Consider the following 22,692-nt stretch of genomic DNA (forward strand, 5'->3'; position numbering starts at 1 on the left):
TTGTTAAGATTTTGTGTTTTTCTTTATTTAAAAAATAATAATTTTAAATTTTAAAATATATTTTAAATCAGTAATGGTTATTATTTATTTATTACTTGACACTTCATGCGACCGCATTTACATTTCAGGCGTTGAAAAACACAGAGTTAGAATATCTGTGATATGAAATAAACAGAGCAACTGATGAAGCTGATGAATTTAGTCTGAAATAGTCTTTCTACATAACAGTTCATAAGTTGGGTCAGACAACGCTATCTGTAGCACCGCTTCTAGCCCCGCCCACCACCGAGAGTGGTTGACTGGCCATTACAATAATTTATTCAATTTAATTCAATTCAACTATATTTATATAGCGCTAATTACAACAAATGTAATCTCAAAGCACCTGAAACAGAAAAGAGAGAGAAGAGCGAGGAGAAGGTATAGACTGCAGAAAAACATGATACAGTATTAGCAGGTCTGCCTGCATGGAAACACCTGGTGCTAAACTATGTGTGAGTGGAATGAGAATGAGCATGGGGTGGACATCAGTCAGTGTAAATGGTATGTAAGCAGTGTGATGGGTATACATTGAGGTTCAGAATTGGGAGGTTGACTGCAACCCGGCACAACCTTGTCTGACTGGACTTTCTTTGGATAAATGCCAGGTAGGTCCTGAAACACGGCTTTCTGGAACATGTGAAGAACTAGACACCTGAAGAACATTGGATGAACTTTGAGAAAGATTTGGGGAATCAATTTGGTCATCCAAACCATGTGAAACTTGGTCACCAAATGAACGAGCAACAACTGAATTTTGAGCAAATACCTGAATATTACTGTGCACAATATTGAGGTGCTTCCTAAAGCCTGCATAAGTTTGAAACTGAAGTCTGCAGTTTGGCTGACAGCAAAGCAACTTATACTTAGGCCCAGGATAATAACAATGTTCAACTCTTAAATGGGAAATCAACTGCTGACTGCTGGGATAAATTTCCTTACACAAAAAACACATCAACATTATCCTCGCAAAACCTCCAAGAGACTGCCTTGCCTTTAACTAAGGGTTGTGAGAAGTACTTCCTGGTTAAGAAGTTTGGCTCTCATGTCTTGAACTCTTGGCGACTCCTTCATTTTTCCCATATCAATATTATAAACTGTTGTCTGAAGAAAGGTGTAGAAATGTACAAGTGCCCTATCATAAGACGCATTGAATACAAAATGAGCTTTAAATAGCTCATCAAATGCCCCAATGAAACGGTTTGCCTGGCAAGGGATGAGATGTTTGTCCATGGAGATGTAGAAGCTGTCGATGTTCCTCTTCTGGCGACCAACGGCTAGGAGGTATGGCTGCTGGCACTGCTGATTCCGAAGATGCTCCTCCAAACTGCAGCAAGACTAAGGGTTTACACAAGGACAGGGGACATTTGACACAAGTTAAATCAGAGAAAACAGCATGACAGAAGTGAACACAAACACCCTCTGTAACTTGTCTAATTTGTTTCATCCACCTCTTGACCACCTTTAAACATGATAAAAATGAATAAATATTAAATTACCTTGTGAAAGACGACAATTTTTTTGACTGCATCAGAGGCGCTTATTTTTGGAGATTTCGGTCCCCCAGGTGGTGGCGGAAGGAGATATAACAGCAACAAAAGGGAGGCCATCTCTTTGTCATAAGCTATAGACAAAGAACAGACAGAATGAATTGACTGCAAATACTTTGAAATGCATTAATTAAATTTGATATTTTTAATTAAAACGAGATTAGAATAAAGAGCATTTTCCTGTTGAAAGTTTGTGAATCCTGGAGGCTGAACAGAATGGTTTGCAAAGGATTAAAAGCAGTTACAATGTTGAAAAGATTGAAAATCCTGAATTTTTTAAGTTGATGTGTGCTGCAATAAATTGTAAATTGACAGTTAAAGGATGTTCGTGAAGCAAGAGCTGAGAGAATATAGCCCCCAATATATCTGATTTAAAAACATCAATCCTCAAATGTTTAAATGGTGAATATAATGCTTTAAATTTTATTATCAACTAGTGACCAACCATAAGCCTTCACTTAGTAGTAGGCAGTAAACATCTTCTTTTGAGTCATTCATGTTTATTTCTTAGCGAATAAATAAACAATCTTCATTGAAGAAATTTAGTTACAAAAAAATTAATAATTATTTAATAGAGTTTTGGAATGTAACTGCTTGTAACAAATTCTAAAGAGCAAAACTCACTTGTTGCCTCATCACTTCCTGGTTGACTCTCTGCTGACTGAACCAATTCACGCAGCTCCGGTGTTGAGGTGAGCTGCTTGGCCTCTTTGATGACGTTAGATCTGAAGATCGGATCCCATTTCTGAAGCAGTCTGGTGGATACCTCATCATCAAACAGAAGAGTGAAGTCTTGATTCACCTGTGAGAAAGAAAATATATTACTACCACCTTCAGAACCAAATTTCAAGTCCTTCTCAACATAGACCACTGCATACTTACTAATCCTTTTGTATCCATGAATCTTGGGAAGATAGACAGGATATCAAGAATTTTGGCAGGGTCATTGATAAGTTTGACGATGTTGAAATGTCTCTCTCATCTTTTGGAGAATTAAAGAAGTTGCATGGTTGAGCAAAGAGATTGCCTCTTGGCAGGCATCTCCCTCAAGCTGCTTGTCAACATCCCTGGATCGTTGCAAATTAGGGCCCCCTGAAGGAAAGAACACAACAGTTTAAAGAAAATAAGCCCTATCTGCTGATCAGATAGGTAAATAAAAACAAAATAACATTTCAGACCTACAAACAGAGTTGTGGAAAAGGTGAGAACATTAGACCCTTAAACCCTTTTCATTCAATTCTATACTGGTTGACGTCAAAAATAGTGACTATAGTCTAAAAGGCACTTAGCAAGTATGTTACCTCCTCCTCCCCCTTGCGAAAAGCCAGTGGGGCTATTTGGAGCTACAGATCCTCGTCGACTCTTTCTTTTGACTGTCTTCAGACACCAAGAAATGTAGCCTGTGCTGCTTGCAGCATCATAGAAGTGTTCCTAAAATGGAAATTAATTCACAATGTGTTGTCACTCATAAGTAATCTTAGAATTTGAACATCCCCTCAAACACAACCCAAAACATACAAATTATGTAAAAAAAACCAAAATAAATAAAAGTAAAATAACATACATAGCCTTTCTTGGAGTAAGGGTCTTTGAGGGACGGGAACACAGTCACTCTCCCCAGAGCATATTTCTTCTCTAACAGCTTTGGTGGGGATGTGCCTGAGAAGAAAGATTGAGTTGGAATTATTTATGTTATTTGCATTCTTTATGTAATGGTTAAACAGTTATTTTTCTTATCAAAGTCTTAATAAAGAGGACAAGATTACCCATGTTTATCAATCATGTGGGCCACTATTATATTGACCAGTTTTCTTCTGGTAGCATCTGTAAGAGTTTGTGTTGTGTGATATTCCTCGAGAACCTCTTTACCACCTGAACTGGTTTCAAGTAATGTTTCGATCAACTTAAGGGAAAAAAAAGAAAGCCAAGAAAAATTGTGATTAACAGCAGAATAATAGATAGATACATTTAAAGAAATCTGTGAGAAGTGAGCATTGTTGCAACCTTTTTAGCAGACGCTGCATTGATTATTCCTTCAACTCTGGATTTCTTCCTAGGGACCTCATCTAGAAGTATAGTTGATGCACTTGAACTGAAGCTAGATTCAGACCACTCAGATGGAGAGGACAAGGAGGAATCGGAAAACCCTAGAAGGAAAAGAAAAACAATTATTTTGCACTGCAAAAGTGAATTACATTAATTCCACAATATACTTAACACTGTTGACAGATTCGAGAAAAAAATATATAGGTTACACCATCTGGAATTGGATTGGGTCATACCATTGACCTCTACATTTCTTACCAGCATAAATGGCTAAAACCAACCCGCACCGCCTGCCCCGAGCTTCTGCCTCTATTTACAGAACCCGCCCCAACCCAACCAGCAAGAATAAAATCCACAGACATAATGGTCATAGTAATCCGTTATATTTTAGCTAGTATGCATGGAAAGTGGAAACAGACTCCATATTGCAACAGCTGCATCATTAGCACATTTCACCGAACACTTCGGTGAACAGGTGCTTTCTTCACCAAGCAAGCGTAACAAAATAACTGCAAACTCCTGACCTTATCTTTGACCGCACTTCCTCCTCCATGTTGTTACGGTTAGTAAAGAAAAAAGGATATTCCACATGGTGCACACGCCTCACGGTGCTAGCCAGCGCTGATGAGCTGTGCAGGTGTGATGCATTCATGGACAGTCGTAATGTTCTAAATTGGCCAATGGGAGCCCAAACACATAACTTCACGCACACACACAGTACCTTTTTAATTTACATGTTATTATACATGGACACATCACACGAAAAGGTGACTGTCCGTTCAAATTACCCGCCCCAACCCGAACCGAACCGACATTAATTGACAATATCTTCACCCGCTCCGGTGCAACCGCATGTTAATGTCCAACTCATAGATAAAATATATTAGAAAGTAGATATTTCATTTTCAAATGCTGCCTGTCATTTGACACTATTGATAATTTTGAATTAGTTAACTTACCTTCAGTGAAAAACTCCTCTCGACTTCAGCAGCAGCTCTAGCAGATGGAAAATGGCGCGCACAGCATCAATGCACGGGGTTTCAAGCCTGAAGTCCAGGGGCATTGCTGAAGCAAGGCACATTAACACTGTAGAGATGTAAGGAGGACATCGCTACAGTGTTGATTTGCTTGGACGTGACTAACTCTGTTAAACAACTCCAACACTGAACACCATTTGAATCAGAATGTGTTAAAATAACACCCTAAGAGTGGAAATCAACTCTGATTCATTTACGTCTGAAATATTAACACTCCAATTTTTGCTGTGTAGTGTATTTTTACTATGGGAGATTTTCTTATGTCACCTGCTGTCCTTAAACATAAGGTGGAAAAGTGGTGGAAAGGATTTAAAAGTGGTGAAAATGTCTTGAAAGTGGGAAAAAATGTGCAGAAATGGCATTTGAGAAGTGGCAGAATTTGGAGTAATGTATTAAAATGCTTTAATAGGAGCAAAAATATGGCAAGAAAAAGTGATGAAAATAGGTTACAAAAATATGGTAAGTGTGGTGTTGTTGCAGAAAAATGGTAAAAAAATAAATATTTGAAAATAAAAATAAAACATTTTTAGTTCCTTAAAGGCATGTGTGATGTATGCATACTAAATTAGGTGAATGCGTGCGCAAGCTCGGTTCAAAACAACCTGAGAACTGCATTTTTTTATCAGCACACGACTTTTCTTTCTTCTAAAAACAACACGATGCCATCATGTTTTATTGTTGATTTCACAAATAGGAGAACCAACAATCCAGGACTTACATTTTACAACATACCGGCTGGTATGTTGTAAAAGTAGAATAGACGAGACTTAAAGTTGCGTGCTATCAAACAGAGGCTGACAGCTGACGTATCTGACAAACACGCACGCACGCAAGCACGCACGCACACACACACAATTTAGGTAAAAATGCCCATAAAAACCTTGTTCCACGAGCCAAAACTGCCCCTGTATGTTGTCAACTTATTATTCCCTGGAGCAAAACGTTGTTTACGGGAGCTCCGCAGCGAAGCCTCCGCTACTTGTACCGCTGTGTGCACCACCCCTCCTGCCCCCAGCTCACACACATACACGGCGGTGCTCGTCACCTGAAGCTGCCGAGCTGCGATACATCATGGACCGCTACTTGGTTAAAACCAGACAACCATCCAACAAAGTGAACCGATTCAAGTTCCTCCGTCATGTCCACCCAAAGTTCCACAAACACGGGGACAGAGATGAACCCGTAGGAACAATTATGAACTGGAAACTCAACTAAAGCTAACTATGCTAAGCTAACCCACCGACACACTGGGCTAAGAGCTAATGCTAACCACTCCATATAAGGAACAGACCAAATAAAAAACACGTCTTACTGTCATGAAGCCACAGAGAGCCATCGATTTGTTTATGGTCAGATTTAACACTTTACTATGGAAGAGTAAAAGTTAAACATGTCACACGTTGTGTGAAATAAATGTTAACATAAAAATTAATGTCACTATTAATCCGTCCAAACTTGCGAAACGTAATATTTTTAAATTATATTTCACGTGTTCACAGACAAAGCTGATCCCATTAGTCTAATGTAACTATTGAGATTATTACACCTAAATATACGAAATGATTAAATCATCAGCTTGATCTGGTTTAATTATAGGAAATCAGAGTTATTTATTAACCATAACTTTATGTAACTCATTATCAGATACATACCTGTCAAGTTTTGGAATTGAAAATAAGGGAAATTTTCTGGCGCCCACTACGAGACGTCCCACCCACTTAACCAAGCTCCAGTCTCCCTTATATTTTAAGATAGATGTATAAGAAATGTAAAATACCCACTTGTCAACCACTTACTAAATACAATTATGTGATTAGAATCCGGTAGGTCGACCTTTATTAACATTAAAATGCTGTGAACATTCCTCCTAGGGCTGGGTGATATGGACCAAAACTCATATCTCAATATATTTTCTCAAAATGATGATATATGATAAAAATCTCGATAATTTTATCAAATAAAGTCTGACCAGAAAGACAATTCTGGGTTAAATTTGCTGATGCAAAAATTTATTAACAAACAGCTGCACAATATGTGCACTCATCAATCATCTAAATGAGCTTTACATGTTCTCCTATAGTATTTTGTTTCATATGATACATGAAATATTATAGTTTTCTATATCGCCAAAATAGAAAAATCGATACATCTTGAATCTCGATATATTGCCCAGGCCTAATTCCTAAATTATAAAACAGCCTAAATAAAAACATAAATGTGTATATGAAGCACGTGTTTATTTAATAGACTTACAGTTCATATACAAGTCAACACGTTGCATATTTACTGTTAATTTCACATTGCTTGTCTTTAAGTTAAAGATTAACATTTTATTTTCATTATATAATTTCTGATATTTTTTCATGCTCACTCGTGGTTCTCTGGTATTCACTAATGACTTATTAAACACATTTATTGCAGACTTTACATTCTTTAACACTTTTTTAAAGCAGTGTAAATTTATGGAGCTTGTGATTGATTGATTTTTCATGGTGACTTCCGTCATTCCTTCCACTGTGGTAGATGTTAAAATCTCAGTTATTAATCTAACAGAACGTGTAACTGTGTCACATCCTGCTGCTCTTTAGGAAGATAAACTCTGTCACATTTCACAACGTTTTTACACCAGTTCTTTGTTTTTTTTCGCTGGAACGTCTTCATTCTTTCATCTGTTTTCTGAGTTGTTTCCGGGTTTGTTGCCGCTGTTGGTACTAATCTCGCGAGAACTGCCACTCAGGACACTTCAGATGGCAGTTCTTGCGCAGCTAGTGACGGCGTTCAGTTTAGTAAGACATCTTTTAATTATTATTACATTAAAATATGGGATAATTATGGGAAAATACTAATTCCAATCTACGACGTGACAAGGGTCCCTTGTCACTGACGGGCACGTGGCGTTCGCATAGGCTCCACCTCCTCCCTTGTAGTATGGCCACTACGAGAGCACAAGGCTGTTCGCCAGCTCGTGGCGCTCGGGCCTAATAAAATAGCACAAAAACAGCAACAAGAGTACTTGTTGCTGTAATACTTTGGCAAGAAAGCCATAGTAAATACATGACAGCCTTACGACATAGTCGATCTACATACTACTCCTCACTAATTGAAGAAAATAAAAATAATCCGAGGTACCTTTTCAGCACTGTAGCCAGGCTAACACAAAGTCAGAGCTCTATTGAGCCCATGATTCCTCTAGCCCTCAGCTGTGAGGACTTTATGACATTTTTTAACGATAAAATTCACAAGATTAGAGATAAAATTAGCCACTCCCTGCCTTCACCTGGGCCTGCTGTACCATTAAATGTAAATAGGCCTAACCTAAACTGTTTCACACATATAGGACTTCAGGAACTTAACTCTATTATTTCATCCTCCAAACCATCGACCTGCCTTTCAGATCCGATCCCAACTAAGCTGTTTAAAGAAGTTGTTCCCCTAGTCTGCCCATCTTTGTTGGAGACAATAAATATATCCCTATCAATAGGCTACGTGCCACAGTCCTTTAAAGTAGCTGTAATCAAACCCCTTCTCAAAAACCTACTCTTGATTCCAGCACTTTAGCAAACTACAGGCCTATATCTAATCTTCCTTTTATTTCAAAGATTCTTGAGAAAGTTGTGGCAGCTCAGCTCTGTGAATTTCTTCAAAACAACAGCCTGTTCGAGGACTTCCAGTCAGGCTTTAGAGCTCAACACAGCACAGAGACTGCTTTAGTTAAAGTAACTAATGATCTACTCTGGGCTTCAGATGAAGGACGACTCTCAGTGCTGGTTTTATTAGATCTTAGTGCAGCTTTTGACACTATAGATCACTATATTCTACTAGAGAGATTAGAGAAATTACTTGGAATCACAGGGACTGCCCTAAACTGGTTTAAGTCCTACCTATCTGATAGGTACCAGTTTGTACACGTGAATAATAAGTCTTCTGTGTACACTAAAGTAAGCTACGGGGTTCCTCAGGGCTCTGTGCTAGGTCCAATCCTCTTCTGTATCTATATGATCCCCCTTGGTAATGTTATGAGAAAATACTCTGTTAACTTCCACTGCTATGCTGATGATACCCAACTGTATGTATCAATGAAGTCAGGTGAGACAAATCAGCTATCTAAACTTGAGGCCTGTCTAAAGGACATTAGGGCCTGGATGGACCAAAATTTTCTTCTTCTCAACTCAGACAAGACTGAGGTCATTGTACTGGGCCCGCGACACCTTAGAGAAACCTATGCTAGCCTAACTGCCCTAGATGGCATTACTCTGGCACAAAGCACAACTGTTAGAAACCTTGGGGTTCTATTTGATCAGGACTTATCCTTCAACTCTCACATAAAACAAACTTCAAGAACTGCCTTCTTTCATCTCCGTAACATTGCTAAAATCAGATCTATCCTGTCTCAGGGCGACGCCGAAAAACTAGTCCATGCTTTTGTTACCTCTAGACTGGATTATTGTAATTCTCTTTTAGCAGGCTGCCCGAGCAAGTCGCTTAAGACACTTCAGCTGGTTCAAAATGCTGCAGCACGTGTACTGACTAAAACTAGGAGAAGAGATCACATTACTCCTGTATTAGCCTCTCTGCATTGGCTTCCCATAAAATATAGAATAGAATTCAAGATTCTTCTTCTCACTTATAAAGCCCTAAATGGACAGGCACCAGTCTATCTCAAGGAGCTTGTAGTGCCATACAATCCCCCCAGAACACTACGCTCTCAAAATGCTGGACTACTCGTTGTTCCATTCATCTCTAAAAGTAGTATAGGAGGAAGAGCTTTCAGTTATCAGGCCCCACTTCTCTGGAACCATCTACCAACCACGGTTCGGGGGGCAGACACCCTCTCTACCTTTAAGGTTAGGCTCAAAACATTCCTCTTTGATAAAGCTTTTAGTTAGGAACCAGCTCATAGCTCATAATTAAGATGCAATAGGCATAGACTGCCGGGGGGGGGGGGTCTGGCATGCTCGGTTGGAGAGAGGTTGGAGAGGGCGTTAAGAGAGAGGTCATTTAGGTTAGAGAGGGACCGGAGAGGGTCCCATTCCTCTTTCAAACACTCCCTCTATGTCTGCTTACTCCCTTGTGTGTTTGCTCCTGTACTCCTTCTGGCTTTTGTCTTGCAGGTCCGTGGGATCCTCAGTGTGGAGTTACAGAGACTCAGCGGCTCTGTCTCCACCCTTTTCTCTGCACACACCCAACACAGCATAACGTGGATGGCTGTTCATCATAGGAATGGGATCCACACAAGGTTCCTGCTGCTTAACAGAAGGTTTTCCTTGCCGCCATGATGAATTCATGTTGGGTGTGGGATACATATGTATGTGTATATACGTATATATGCATATGTGTGTATCCATAAAATGAAGAGTCCGTCCTTAAGACTGCTCTACTGTAAAGTGCCTTGAGATACCATTGGTTATGATTTGGCGCTATACAAATAAAAGATTGATTGATTGATTGAAGAGTACACAAAAAAAACTGCAACAAAAACAAACAAAACACAGAAAAGAACAAATCACCTGCACGGTGAGTGATTAGGTGCAGTAAACAAAGTGAATAAAGAAGCCATTTCTGAATCAAAGCTGCTGATTCTCAAGAAGGAGCTCATTCTGCATCCTTTCACTTTCATTTCTTCAGCTGATGGTTTATTAGTAGTTAGAGAGAAACAGGAAGTGAGAGTGAAAGCCATCAATGCCCTGACAGTTGCACACAATAAGCAAATGTGGGAAAGTCCCAGAAAGCCTCACAGAGCAGAGCTCTGTTTGGAACTGTGTGAGCACCAGGCATAGGACAAGAGTAACACACACAGGAAGTCATAGGAAAATAATAAAACACACACACACACACACAGAAGCTCTGATGTGGATTCATAAAACTCATCATTTAGAACTGATATTTGATACAAATTCAATGAGTGTTTTTCCAATCAAATGAGATCAGAGATAGGATACTTTTATCATGGTGGGCAGAGCCACAGACATGTGATTGAATCTGATCACATGTCACATGATCAACATGTATATTTTACTTTTATTTTTGTGTAGTTTTGGAGTGATTTTGTGTCTTTTTGTTATAATCATGTATATTTTACTTTTATTTTGTGTATTTTGTATGTTTTTGGAGTGATTTTGTGTATTTTTCTTTTCATTCTGTCTATTTGTGAAATGCAGGACCAGCAGAGTCAAAAACTCTTTCTTCCCCTCTGCCATTAGACTCCTAAATGAGTGATCAGAGTCTAACAAACTATTCATCCCCCCCCCCCTCATTGTACAGGGAAACGTGTTTCTAACTGCACATATGACAATAAACACTTTGAATCTTGAATTTTTCTTTCATTTTGTGTATTGTTATTTTGTACAATCTTCTGTCATTTTGTGTATTTTTGGAGTCATTTTGTGGGTTAAATTTGAAAGCTGCTCAAAACTGGACTGAAGGCCTCCAGTTGCCAACGTCTGCTCTACAAAATAAAAGATGTAGTTTAAACTTTACAATGTGTTCACAAAGCAAGCATGTAAAATAATAATGAATATACCTATTAAAGATCTTTTCCAGTTGATTTGTGTTATTGTTGTCAATCTGTGGGAGGTTTTGTTGTTGTAATTTTTTGTATCCCAATTGTCATATTGTGCATTTTTGACCTAATTGTGAATAGTTTTCTAGTTGTTTTGTGTGTTTTTGTAATGGTTTTGTGTATTTTCGTATCATATTCCTGTCCAAGTGCTGTACATTTTTTGTCAAACTGGATGGATTTAAGCCAAAGACGAAAAATAAACCCAAATAAAACATTTTGCTCAGATTTAAGGCTGGTTTGTATGTGTTTTGTCTAAATGGGAGGATGTGATGTTTCCTGGGTTCGTTTCTAATCAGACATGGGGCCAAAAAGACACAAAACAGCAAAAAACACAAAATTACTCAAAACATATAGAAATTACAAAAGAAATTGCACAAATCACAACAGATGAGATGCACACACATTTACTCACAAAAAACAAATAAGACAACAACAAAAATAGAAAAAAAAAACAAAATGAGAACAGAAATGACTCTGAAACACAAAATGAAAACAAAAATACACAAGTTTACTCATAACATCCCACACAAAATACTCAAAATGCACATACTGACTAACAACACACAAAGCAAACACAAAAACAACAGACATGGTGTAATTTTTGGCAGCTACCAAAATGACAGAAAAGTATACAAAACAGCAAAAATATGCAAAATTACTGCTAATGCGCAACAAAAAAAAAAACACAAAATGAGAGAAATGCATACAAAACAAAAATACTAGGGCTGTAGTCAACCAAGGAAACCAAGGAAATGGTTGGTCAACCAAGACTATGGCACACGTCGCGGTTAGTCGACCAAAAAAAATAAATAACTAAACTATATATATTTGACAATAATGCTTTATCTCCAACATAATAAACCATAGAAAATAAAATATAATAAACAGGAACTGATTCCCTGAGAAAACTATATTTGTATGCATTTTATGACATCACTGGTGTTTTATGAGATTGGATGTGATCTCTCCTTTGTATGTATATAATTTGTAAATATTGTTTGTAGATTGCAAATATCTCTGTAAATAAAAAAAAAAATAAAAAATAAAAAAAGACTGCTCTGAGTCTGTGTGGAAAAAACAAACAAAAAAGTATTCCCTCCTTTGGCTCCTATAGCTGGTGACAGCACCTGCACAGTGGATCTCCTATTGCTTTACCGTCTCTGCCTCGTTTAATTTAGTTTAGTTTAGTTTATTTGTTTATTTGAGCAGTTAAAGTTCTGCTCAAAAGGAGTGGGCCGAAGCAAGAGCTTATAAAACCAAAATAGTTCCAAATGAACTTTTGGAGTTTGGTTTTTTGAGCAAAATTAGTGATGCCACTGACGACGACGCCGCCGCGGCAAACTCACCGCTCGGGCCCGGAGCTTCTGCCATGAGTTGTGTCGTGTTTGTGACTGTAAGCCGTGCGCGTGTCCAGGTGAGACAGAACTCTAGCTTGTTGTTTGTTTTGATAAAAGTTCCTGTTGAAGCGGAGCTGTCTTCAGTTCCTTCATGCCGGCAGAAACACATGAACAGCCAATCAGCTAACAGACGGCCACACCCAGCATGCAGAAACAGCCTATCATAACTCCGGACGTCACCAGAAACAGGCAAACAGCCAATCATTCAGCAGCTGTGGAGTTCGGTTGCAATGGTTGCCATGTTGGGATGTTTTCAAGTGAATAGTGTGCAGTGAGCTTAGACTGTGCAGTGAGAAGCCAGAAGGAAAGTAGAGGCAGCCGCTATGTAGCAAAACTGGCACCATTAGTATCGTAATCCACGATAATACCATCGTGTAGAATTTATAGTATAGTAGGAACCGTTACAATTTGGCACCGTTGGGTACCGTGGGTATCTTGAGTATCGTGCAACTGTATTTATAGGCCAATCTCCTCTTTTGGACACTGAACAGACTCATTTTTTCCAACGCTGGATGTCTTCAATAACAACAACAATCCAGGTTGATTGACAGGACGTTGGGACCAGAAGTCCTTGCCCACACAAACTGTGACAGGAAGTTTATGGATGCCATATTGTGCACGTAGCCAATTACCAAAACATTTATAACATAACAAATGGCACAACTTTAAGAAAGTACACCTAATAACTACAGAATAAGACGATCTGTTGGGGTTTAATTAAAGCAATGGTTCAGTGTTTTGTAACGTGTTAAAGGATGTTTAATTACTCCAAAATGTTGCACTGTACACTTAATTTCCTTAACATATTATAATAAGGCCGACTGTATGTTAAAGCAGCCGGTTTTAAAATTTTAAGGCTCCAAAATACTGCTGTACCAAATCCTCCATCCATCCATACTGTACATCTACTCTGATATATATATATATATATAGAGGGTTTGGTGCAGTAGTAGTTTGGAGCCTTAAGACTTTAAAACCAGCTGCTTTAACATACAATCGGCATTATATATATATATATATATATATATATATATATATATATATATATATATATAATTTTTCTACAGTATTCCATGCCTTCTACAGTAAATAACTGACCACAACAGAGGCCACGAACCTCAGTTTTAAAATAGAAACTTTCAATGAAAATGTATAATTCAGTATGACACCATGCAGTAGAGGTATGTAAAAAATAATTGAAAAAAAAAAAAATGAATAAATAAAAGCTTTGCATTATTTCAATACTGATCAGTGTTTTTTTTTCTTTCTGTAAGTTCTAAACACTATTTGTGTTTGTTTTATCAACATGATCTCAGAGCGGTTGGCATGGTGATGATGATGATGATGATGATGATGAGAGTAAAAATCCCTTTTTTAACCTTCAGTGTTCAGTCTGCAGCTCTCAGGCTCAGGACGAGTGGTTCAGAGCTTGTGATCTGACTGGTCTTTTTTTAACCACTGGAACACGTCACACATCCAACCAGCCAACATCCAACCAGCCAACATCCAACCAGCCAACATCCAACCAGCCAACATCCAACCAGCCAACATCCAATATCCACTGATCCTTCTCTTCTCCCGTTACAATCCTGCTCACTTTGTTGTCTCTGCGTTAATGTGTGTAATTTATTCCTTCCAACTTTGTGCTTCACATGAACCAATTGACTGACGTTGTTTTTTTTTTTTTTACTCAAGATTTAAGATAAAAATGTATGCAAACTGGTTTCTTACTTGTTTGTGTGTGTGTGTGTGTGTGTGTGTGTGTGTGTGTGTGTGTGTGTGTGTGTGTGTGTGTGTGTGTGTGTGTGTGTGTGTGTGTGTGTGTGTGTGTGTGTGTGTGTGTGTGTGTGTGTGTGTGTCAGCTGAATATCAAATGTTTGGGATTCTTTTTTTTATTTAGGGAGAAAGAGGGGACAATTCTGTATTTGAAATCATTTTTTATTCATTTAATGTTTTAATTTTCTGAGATTTTAATTTGGGTTTTTATAAGGTGTAAGCCATAATCGTCAGAATTATAACAAATAAAGGCTTGAAATATCTCACTTTGACTCCAGCTCAGAACGTAGTTTTTCTCAGCATTGGTTATCTAGTGTCCCTCTTCTATTTAGCATGAAACACGACTTAGAATGTGTCTTTTTTTGTTAACGCACAAAATTATGGCATAATTGCATTTTTTATTTTTTTTTAACTGTTGCTGGCGTAATTGCAATTTAATTGTTATTGAGTTTGTAATTATAATTGCCATGAAAATTCTATAAAAATTGTCAGTTATAAATTAATGCAAAACTGGGTTCTACATCAATGTAGTTAACAATTAATAAAATATGTTTCATATAAAGCTTTACCACATTTTACTATTAAAGGGGAAATATTATACTTATTTTTCACCTTTTAAAACAGTTCCCTGAGGTCTAAATGACAAATCTGTGCTGGAGTTTAAACAAAACATAACATGAATCAAGCAACAGCAGAGGTTTATGACCCTGTATAATCCAGCTCTTTCAGAATGCTCCATTTTGGGGGGTGTGTCCCTAGAATTGCAAAGACCTCCCACTCGGGGAGGGGATTTTCTTTCCAGATTTAGCTTGTGACATCACAAACTGAGAAAATTTAAAACAGGGCACTTTCCTCTGTGTTGTAAGACTTACACAAACCACAAACAAAGGACTGGATGGTTTATTTGGTCCGTGTACTTCGCGGACATCTGATTTTTGATTAGTAAAAATGAAACGGACAACGGAAAACAAACCGTTTCCCATGTTTCTATTTGTAATAAAACACCAAAAAAGAAAAACAAACTGATTTCCCGTTTTTTATTTGATGATGGAAAATAGATAATGAAAAACGGAAAATGGATCCGTCGTCCGTTATCCGATTTTATTTGGGAAGGACCAACACTTTTTTTTTTAATTCTTCTTCTCTGCAGCCAACCGTGAACCGGAAGTGTTACGCGAAGAAGACGAGAAGGTGAACGTCGGCGGGACAAGGCTCGGGATTTAAAATGATTATGTCTTTGGATGAATATGCGAGTTTTATTTTGGAAAAAAGAAGATATGGAATGTTTTGCGGGGATATTGCGGCTGCTTTATGTACCCATTTTGGCACAAGATGGGGGTTTTCTCAGAGGAACGTGCGGAGATGGTGTGCTGAGCAGGGGCTTGTTAGGGACTTCTGTTCTGATAGCCAGCTTGCAGCTGAAGTCGCTCAAGGTATTGCAGAGGTAAGGCTATTTTTCTAAATCATCACCGTATCTACTAAAGGACTTATGCTTTACCATTCATATAAAACTGTAGCTTTTCAAACATTGCGACTTTGTTGTGCCATCTTTTCCTGGACGAGTCATGCGAAATTTAATGTCCCTCAACTCTCACCTGCTCCCACAAATGGGAAAGCACAGCAGGTCTGGGGTGAATTTAATCCCAAACATGAAATATGTCATTACCACTTGTGACTAATGCTTCATCAAAATCATAACCGCCTTATCTTGTTCTATGTGGGACCATATGTAGAATTATGGATACTCCTTGTATTTGCATTCAATATTACTTGAAAATTATATACATAATAATCATGTGTATATAATATATATCCCTTTGCAGAAAACCCTTTAGTGTGTTTCAACAAAGGGTAAACAAGCTTAAATGCTATCCAAATGTGCAAGAAGTATGGGGAAAATATCCCTCTTTTTTTTTTTTGTATATTTGACCTCTCCCCTAGACCGGAAAATCCTTTGGCCACAAAATGATGACTGGCTATCTGTCTTCTAAAGGAGTGAAAGCATCTGAGGGCAGAGTGGGCAGGATGCTGCAAAGTGTTAATCAACCCTACCACACTGAAAGACAGCAGGTAAGGTCACAATTATATTGTATTCAATTAAACACAGTAATACCATTAAGAAAATTAAAAATATATATTTTATATTTTAGGGTGCCAGAAATCTGAACCCCATACCCTACAATGCAGAATACATGGGTCACAAGGTGCATGTAGATCAAAATGAAAAGCTAAACATGTTTGGAGTGACCCATGTAATGGCTATCGATGGTTTCAGCAAAAAGGTTGTCGGTCATTCTACCATGCCAATAAAAAACAACATTATCATTTATGAGGATGTGTACAGGTAAAATAATCAATCATCAACTGTCATCATTCAGTTTAGTACATTTATTTGATTTTTGTATTTTAACTGAACATATCTCAGAGTTATTATAGTTAAATGTGTTTGAAAACCAATATTTTATTCATCTGTCTGCCTGTTGTTCCACAGACCTGCTGTGCTTTCTTATGGACTTTGGGACCAGGTCAGAGTTGACTGTGGAACAGAGTTTTATTTGATGCTGTTCATCCAGGAGAAGCTGTCAGAGCATCGACACAATGTTCAAAGGCTGCCCTACCTTCAGACAGTAAGTCAATCAATCCTGGTGTCTTGCAATGGGTGCTTACTTATGAGAACATGCAGACCAACTCTACACATAATATCTACACAGAACCATGTGATCGAAAGAATGTGGGTTGAGGTGAACGCGCGTGTCAACTACCCACTGAAGACCGCTTTGGTTCAGCTGGTGGACCAGGAAGAACTGGACATGGAGGACAGTTTATCCAAGTACTGCGTCTCAAACCTAACCTGCCAGATGCTAAGATTGGCCTCACAAATGTAGTTTCAGCATGGAATGCCCACAGGATCCCAGGTACTTTTTTCTTCTTACTAGATGAAATGTACAAAATATGCAAGTTAGGTTTTTTTTTATTTGCTTTTTTTATTCTCCGATACAGACACCATATCACTTTGTTTCTGTAATATAAAATACAGTTTTTGCTGTTGAGATGGATTCTGAATGGGAACACATTTACAATGAACTTTAGGTTTAGAAAAATAACGGTTAAAAATAAAAATGTATCAACTCAAGGATCTGTTATCTGATTATTCAGTTTATAGATTCTGTCCTGGTGCCACTGATCCCCTGTGTCTGTTCCAAGTTTTTGACGAGAGCAAAATATTGACTGAGCATTTGAGTCATGTCCTGTCATCAAAACCTGGAAATCTGCAATTTATGTTTATATTAATTTCATTGAAATTTTGGATCCAAAAGAGTGGCATGATTATGGCCAAAATTATAATTATATTGATCAATATTGCTTTACAGTTAATCACAATTATTTATCACTTTGAGGAAAACAAACAATTTTCTTTTGTGCACTAATTTTAAACAAAGTGTGAAGTTTTCAGTGCAAAATTAGGTTTTAAATTAGAATTATATATATAAATAAAAAATATCCCACGATTTTCGAATTATTTAAAGGCTAACTGATTAAATACACTAGAGGGCAAAAATGAGATTAATAATCAGGTTAATCATGATCAAAATCATGATTACAATTAGGATGTGATTAATGGTGCAGTCCTAATCTATCACTAACTCTTTAAATATTATTGCATTGTCCCATCTTGCAGGAAAGGGAAAGACAAAGATCAGAAGTTGTCAACCACTGCTCTGCACATGTTTGGCATCCAAGCAGAGACTCACAGCAGGTGGAAACCATAGGTTGCTTCATCACAGCTGTAAGGTTTAAACAAAGAAAAGAAAAAGTGCAAAAAAGAGCATCAACTGGTTATCTTTTGTACAATACAATGACCTAATGTTACATATTCTTACCTCTACAGATCATACAGGTGAAGGCGTCCTTTATAGGAGTCATAGTTAGAGATTTTGCCACTGCGCTTTTGGCCTTTGCAAGCTCAAACAGCTGGTTTACAGATGAAGTGATGTCTGGGAGGCTCTCTGCAGCTTTTTTCAGGTGGTCCATATTAGAAATGACCTCTTCTGCTTGGGACCTTCTACTTAAATGTCAGACAAATGTCAAATTAAAGATTTTAATATACATTATTAATGGTGCAACAATTAACATACAGCTGGGCAATATGAATGGAAAATGTATCATAATTTTGGCATTTTCATATTATTATGATTAATAATCAAATTTAAACTAAGATAATCAACATGTGAAACCTCATAGAGCTTTAAGTTTCACACATTTGTCATGTTTCGGTGGTATTTTGATAAAACCTTTACATATCCTAAAAACAGTGAGCAACTCCTTTCAAACAACAAGACAAAGTGTTTCCACACAGTGGAACCCAAAGGAGGCTCTATCCTTTCTCACATCTTCTACATCAGTGGTTCTCAAACGTTTTTCACCAAGTACCACCTCTGAAAATACTTTGCTCTCCAAGTACCACCATAATGAGCAACATTGAAATACAGTAGCGTAGGCCTTGTTATGGCAAAATTATTAGTTATGCTTAATAATATATTTACTCATATATTTTTAATCCTTAAGCCTTGGGTAGTAAGTTTCCATTGTGTTATTCTCATGTCTTCATCTTTGCATCCAGCACTGGGTCAGGCCACCTTTTTCAAAGCACATGATATCTCCCCAAAACAATAATCACACAAGGACGCATAGGCACTCTGTGTGCGCACTCACATGCTTACACACACCCAAAGTCACACATACACACCCCATACACATCCATTCACACACACAAACACATAAACGCACACACCTCCACTCCCATGACAACCAGATACCAGAACTGGTTGTTTTGACCCAAAGAAGAAAACTGTCTCTTATTTTCACTCTCCTCTTTCCCCCTCCTCTGTCCTCTTTATCTCCTGGGGGGGAGGAGGGAGGGGGACGGAGGGGCAATATACGTGATGTGTCAGAATTGTCTTTCACTCTGCCTTCGAACGTCCGGCCGGACGGTCACTAATTTTTGTTCCATCTTTGTACACTCTTTTTACTTAGTTTTATAATAAACCTTTTTTTATAAAATCATCAATGCTTCGCCTGGACTCCATCACTCAACCAGAGCAATAAATCATGTCTCCAAATGAGGTCAACCGCAAATTTTGCCGTAACAGCCTAAATAGTTAATAAAAACTTTAACACCTACTGTAACATTACACACAGTTTGAACAGTAACGCTGTTTAAATATAGGAAAATAAAACACTTGAATAATGAATCAAATACATTTGAATGCATTGCTGTCTTAAAAAGATTGCACATCTTGTAGTGTGGAACTTTGACAGTATGTGCAGACAAGATAGAACAATAAATAATCATCACAATTTAGAGTACCACTAGATGGAGGCCACGTACCAATAGTGGTACGCGTACCACAGTTTGAGAATCATTGGTCTACATGCTTTGTTCATTAGCAATTGTATCACAGACAGGCTGACTGAGTTCAGTTAAGTCTTTATCATTAAAAGCACTTTAAAAACACATCCATCTAAACTACTGTGTTAGTGTCAATGTCTTATTTCCACATATCAATAGAATCCATTGACTACCTTTAAAAATTATTTTTGATTAATTTCTGTCACCCTGAAGATCAACAAGCTGAGCACAGATCGATGGGAGTAGAGCAGTGATTCTCAAAGTGTGGTCCCTTAGTGGTCCGCGAGGTGACAAGTGCACATACCATGTTTTAAAATGGAAAATGGAATTATTTTTTTTTTATTTCAGTGTTTCTTAAACTGCCTGTGACATGTGTTTTCAATATCAACTAAACTAGAATTTAAAATCACAAAAATATTATTTTTGTGGCATTGTCTGATTTGAGCAGTGCAGTGGACCGGTTTGTGACCCTGTTAGCATATATTTTTGGGGCCATTCTGAGGTAAGTGGTCCATGAGTGTTTTTTATGTATTAAGAGGTCCATGGTCTGAAAAAGTTTGAGGAACACTGGAGTAGAGAGCATAGGAAAATAAATAAATTCATCGATCAAATCCATGAATCATCACACCCTTAAAACCAACATATTACTTCAGAATAAGTGAAGTTACTGTCCTACTGTGGACTGTGACCACCAGCATACGTCACACCCAACTTTAGGGACAGTTTTTCACAGTAGAAGAATTGAAATGGAGCTCCTCTCTGTGTGTGTGTGTGTGTGTGTGTGTGTGTGTGTGTGTGTGTGTGTGTGTGTGTGTGTGTGTGTGTGTGTGTGTGTGTAATTACCTTACTTTAGGTCATCTTCCATTCTGGAACTCCACAAAGTCAGTGTCAGAGATAGCGTAGATTTTCCTGGAGTTTGAAGCCCAGAACTTGGAATCTTAAGAGTCATAAAATATGAACCTCACTTAAATAGCAATCCATGCAAAATAATTTTAGATTTATTCCAAAACCACATATTTTGTGATCATATAACTTACTTCTTGAGCCTTCGCAGTCCTCATTAAATTGGCTGTCCGCCAAAGTAAATGGCTCATCGGAATCCAAGGCACCCTGCACCTTTGTGGTTATTCCCTCAACAGTTGCCTCATCTTCCAAAAAGCAAATGTCAACCGCCATGGAGGTACTGATCTTGCCGTTCACCATTTCACCAATACTGATTGACCTGGGGATGAATCAGATCAGATGATTTTAAAATCACTATTGAGCGGCTGGTAAAATTGACAAATAGAAGAAAGTTGAAAATTAAACAGAACATTAAACATTTAAACCTAAAACAAGTGCATGAGAGATGAACATTACAACTTCTCTGAGGTACTGCTTGATGACACCACTAGGGTAACAGGTTGTACTGTGCAGTCAGTGCATTTAAATAAATAAATAATAATAAATATATATATATTTATTTTTATTTTTTTTTAAGTACATTTTAATGAAACCATAAAACATCAAAATATATTCCCTGCAAGTTTGAAAGAAAATAATTTAACAAATATTAACTGGATTAAAAAAAAAAAAGTATTTACTTATTCAAGTTTTTCTTTCTTGGCTCTTGTACATATAATTAATTTAACAAGATGACATATGATAAAGTATTTATCTTTTCAACCGAAGCAATGTTGTACAATTACAGGAATATACAACTGAATAAAAAACCAGGCTATGTAGACACTATTTATGTTAAAATTAATGTCCCTCAATAAAAAAGAAGAAAAAAAGTGTGTTTTCATGGCTAATATGACCACATATCACAGGATGAAATGATAGCAGGTGGAATCAGCTGCATAACATATGAACAGTACCTGTGAAATGATTTTTGAGGAAACCTTCCACGAGCTCGTGGAGCTCCATGTGAAGCTGCACTCCCAGTAGAAGAAGATGAGGCTTGGTGCATGAAGCTGAAGAGGAAAGTGGGCGGAGGAGTGGGTGAAGGTGCTGGTGCTCTGCCTGCAGGTGACTGACTTTGCTCTGGCTCTCCGTGGACCTCGTAATGGCCGCGGTTGGACATATACAAGGTGGAAAAATGTCCTGCTGGCTCAGGCATAATGGCTCTGTTTGCATCGTCTGTAAGGTACAGACTACTGCGACGGACCTAGTTGTTTGGGTAGAAAAAAATAGTAACGAAAACGAGCCCAAATATAAACTTTTACTTGAAACTCTAGCTAGCTATTGTTGAAATTGTATTACTGTACCTGAAATACTCTGCAGATGTTTTCCACAGACAAATCGCCATCCTGTAGGGTAATACGTTTACCGCCCCGAAAGAGCACGAACGTGTCACTCTCCATGTTTAAAGCACGGTTAAATGTATACTACCGGAAGTAGTTGCTCCGCTCGTGGTTCCCCAAAAAAAAAAAATCATTACGTTAAAATCGAATAACGGATGACGGATCCATTTTCCGTTTTTCATTATCTATTTTCCATCATCAAATAAAAAACGGAAAATCAGTTTGTTTTTCTTTTTTGGTGTTTTATTACAAATAGAAACATGGGAAACGGTTTGTTTTCCGTTGTCCGTTTCATTTTTACTAATCAAAAAACGGATGTCCGCAAAGTACACGGACCTTATTTCACATGTTGTGTGTTGGTGGACACTCAAGTTACCTCATGTGTTCAAAAACACTGCAAAAGTGGATTTTTCATAATATGTCCCTTTTGAAAAACAAAAAAATGTAATCAAGAGGTATACACAAAAAGGCTCAGATGTCCAAAAATATTAAAACTTATATTTGCATAGATTAGGAATAGATAGGAAAGAAATGAGATGATAGATATTTGTTCTAAGTATTTAGTACAACTGAATTAGGACCTGTTATCATCA

The 22,692-nt window shown here is 37.7% G+C and overlaps 1 pseudogene; it reads right to left on the reverse strand.

Annotated features, from left to right (window-relative positions):
• Window positions 1–415: 415 nt before the first annotated feature.
• Window positions 416–22,206, reverse strand: LOC114470085 (uncharacterized; annotated as a pseudogene).
• Window positions 22,207–22,692: the final 486 nt, after the last annotated feature.

This window comes from Gouania willdenowi, chromosome 9, assembly GCF_900634775.1.
Source record: "Gouania willdenowi chromosome 9, fGouWil2.1, whole genome shotgun sequence".
Classification (NCBI taxonomy): domain Eukaryota; kingdom Metazoa; phylum Chordata; class Actinopteri; order Blenniiformes; family Gobiesocidae; genus Gouania; species Gouania willdenowi.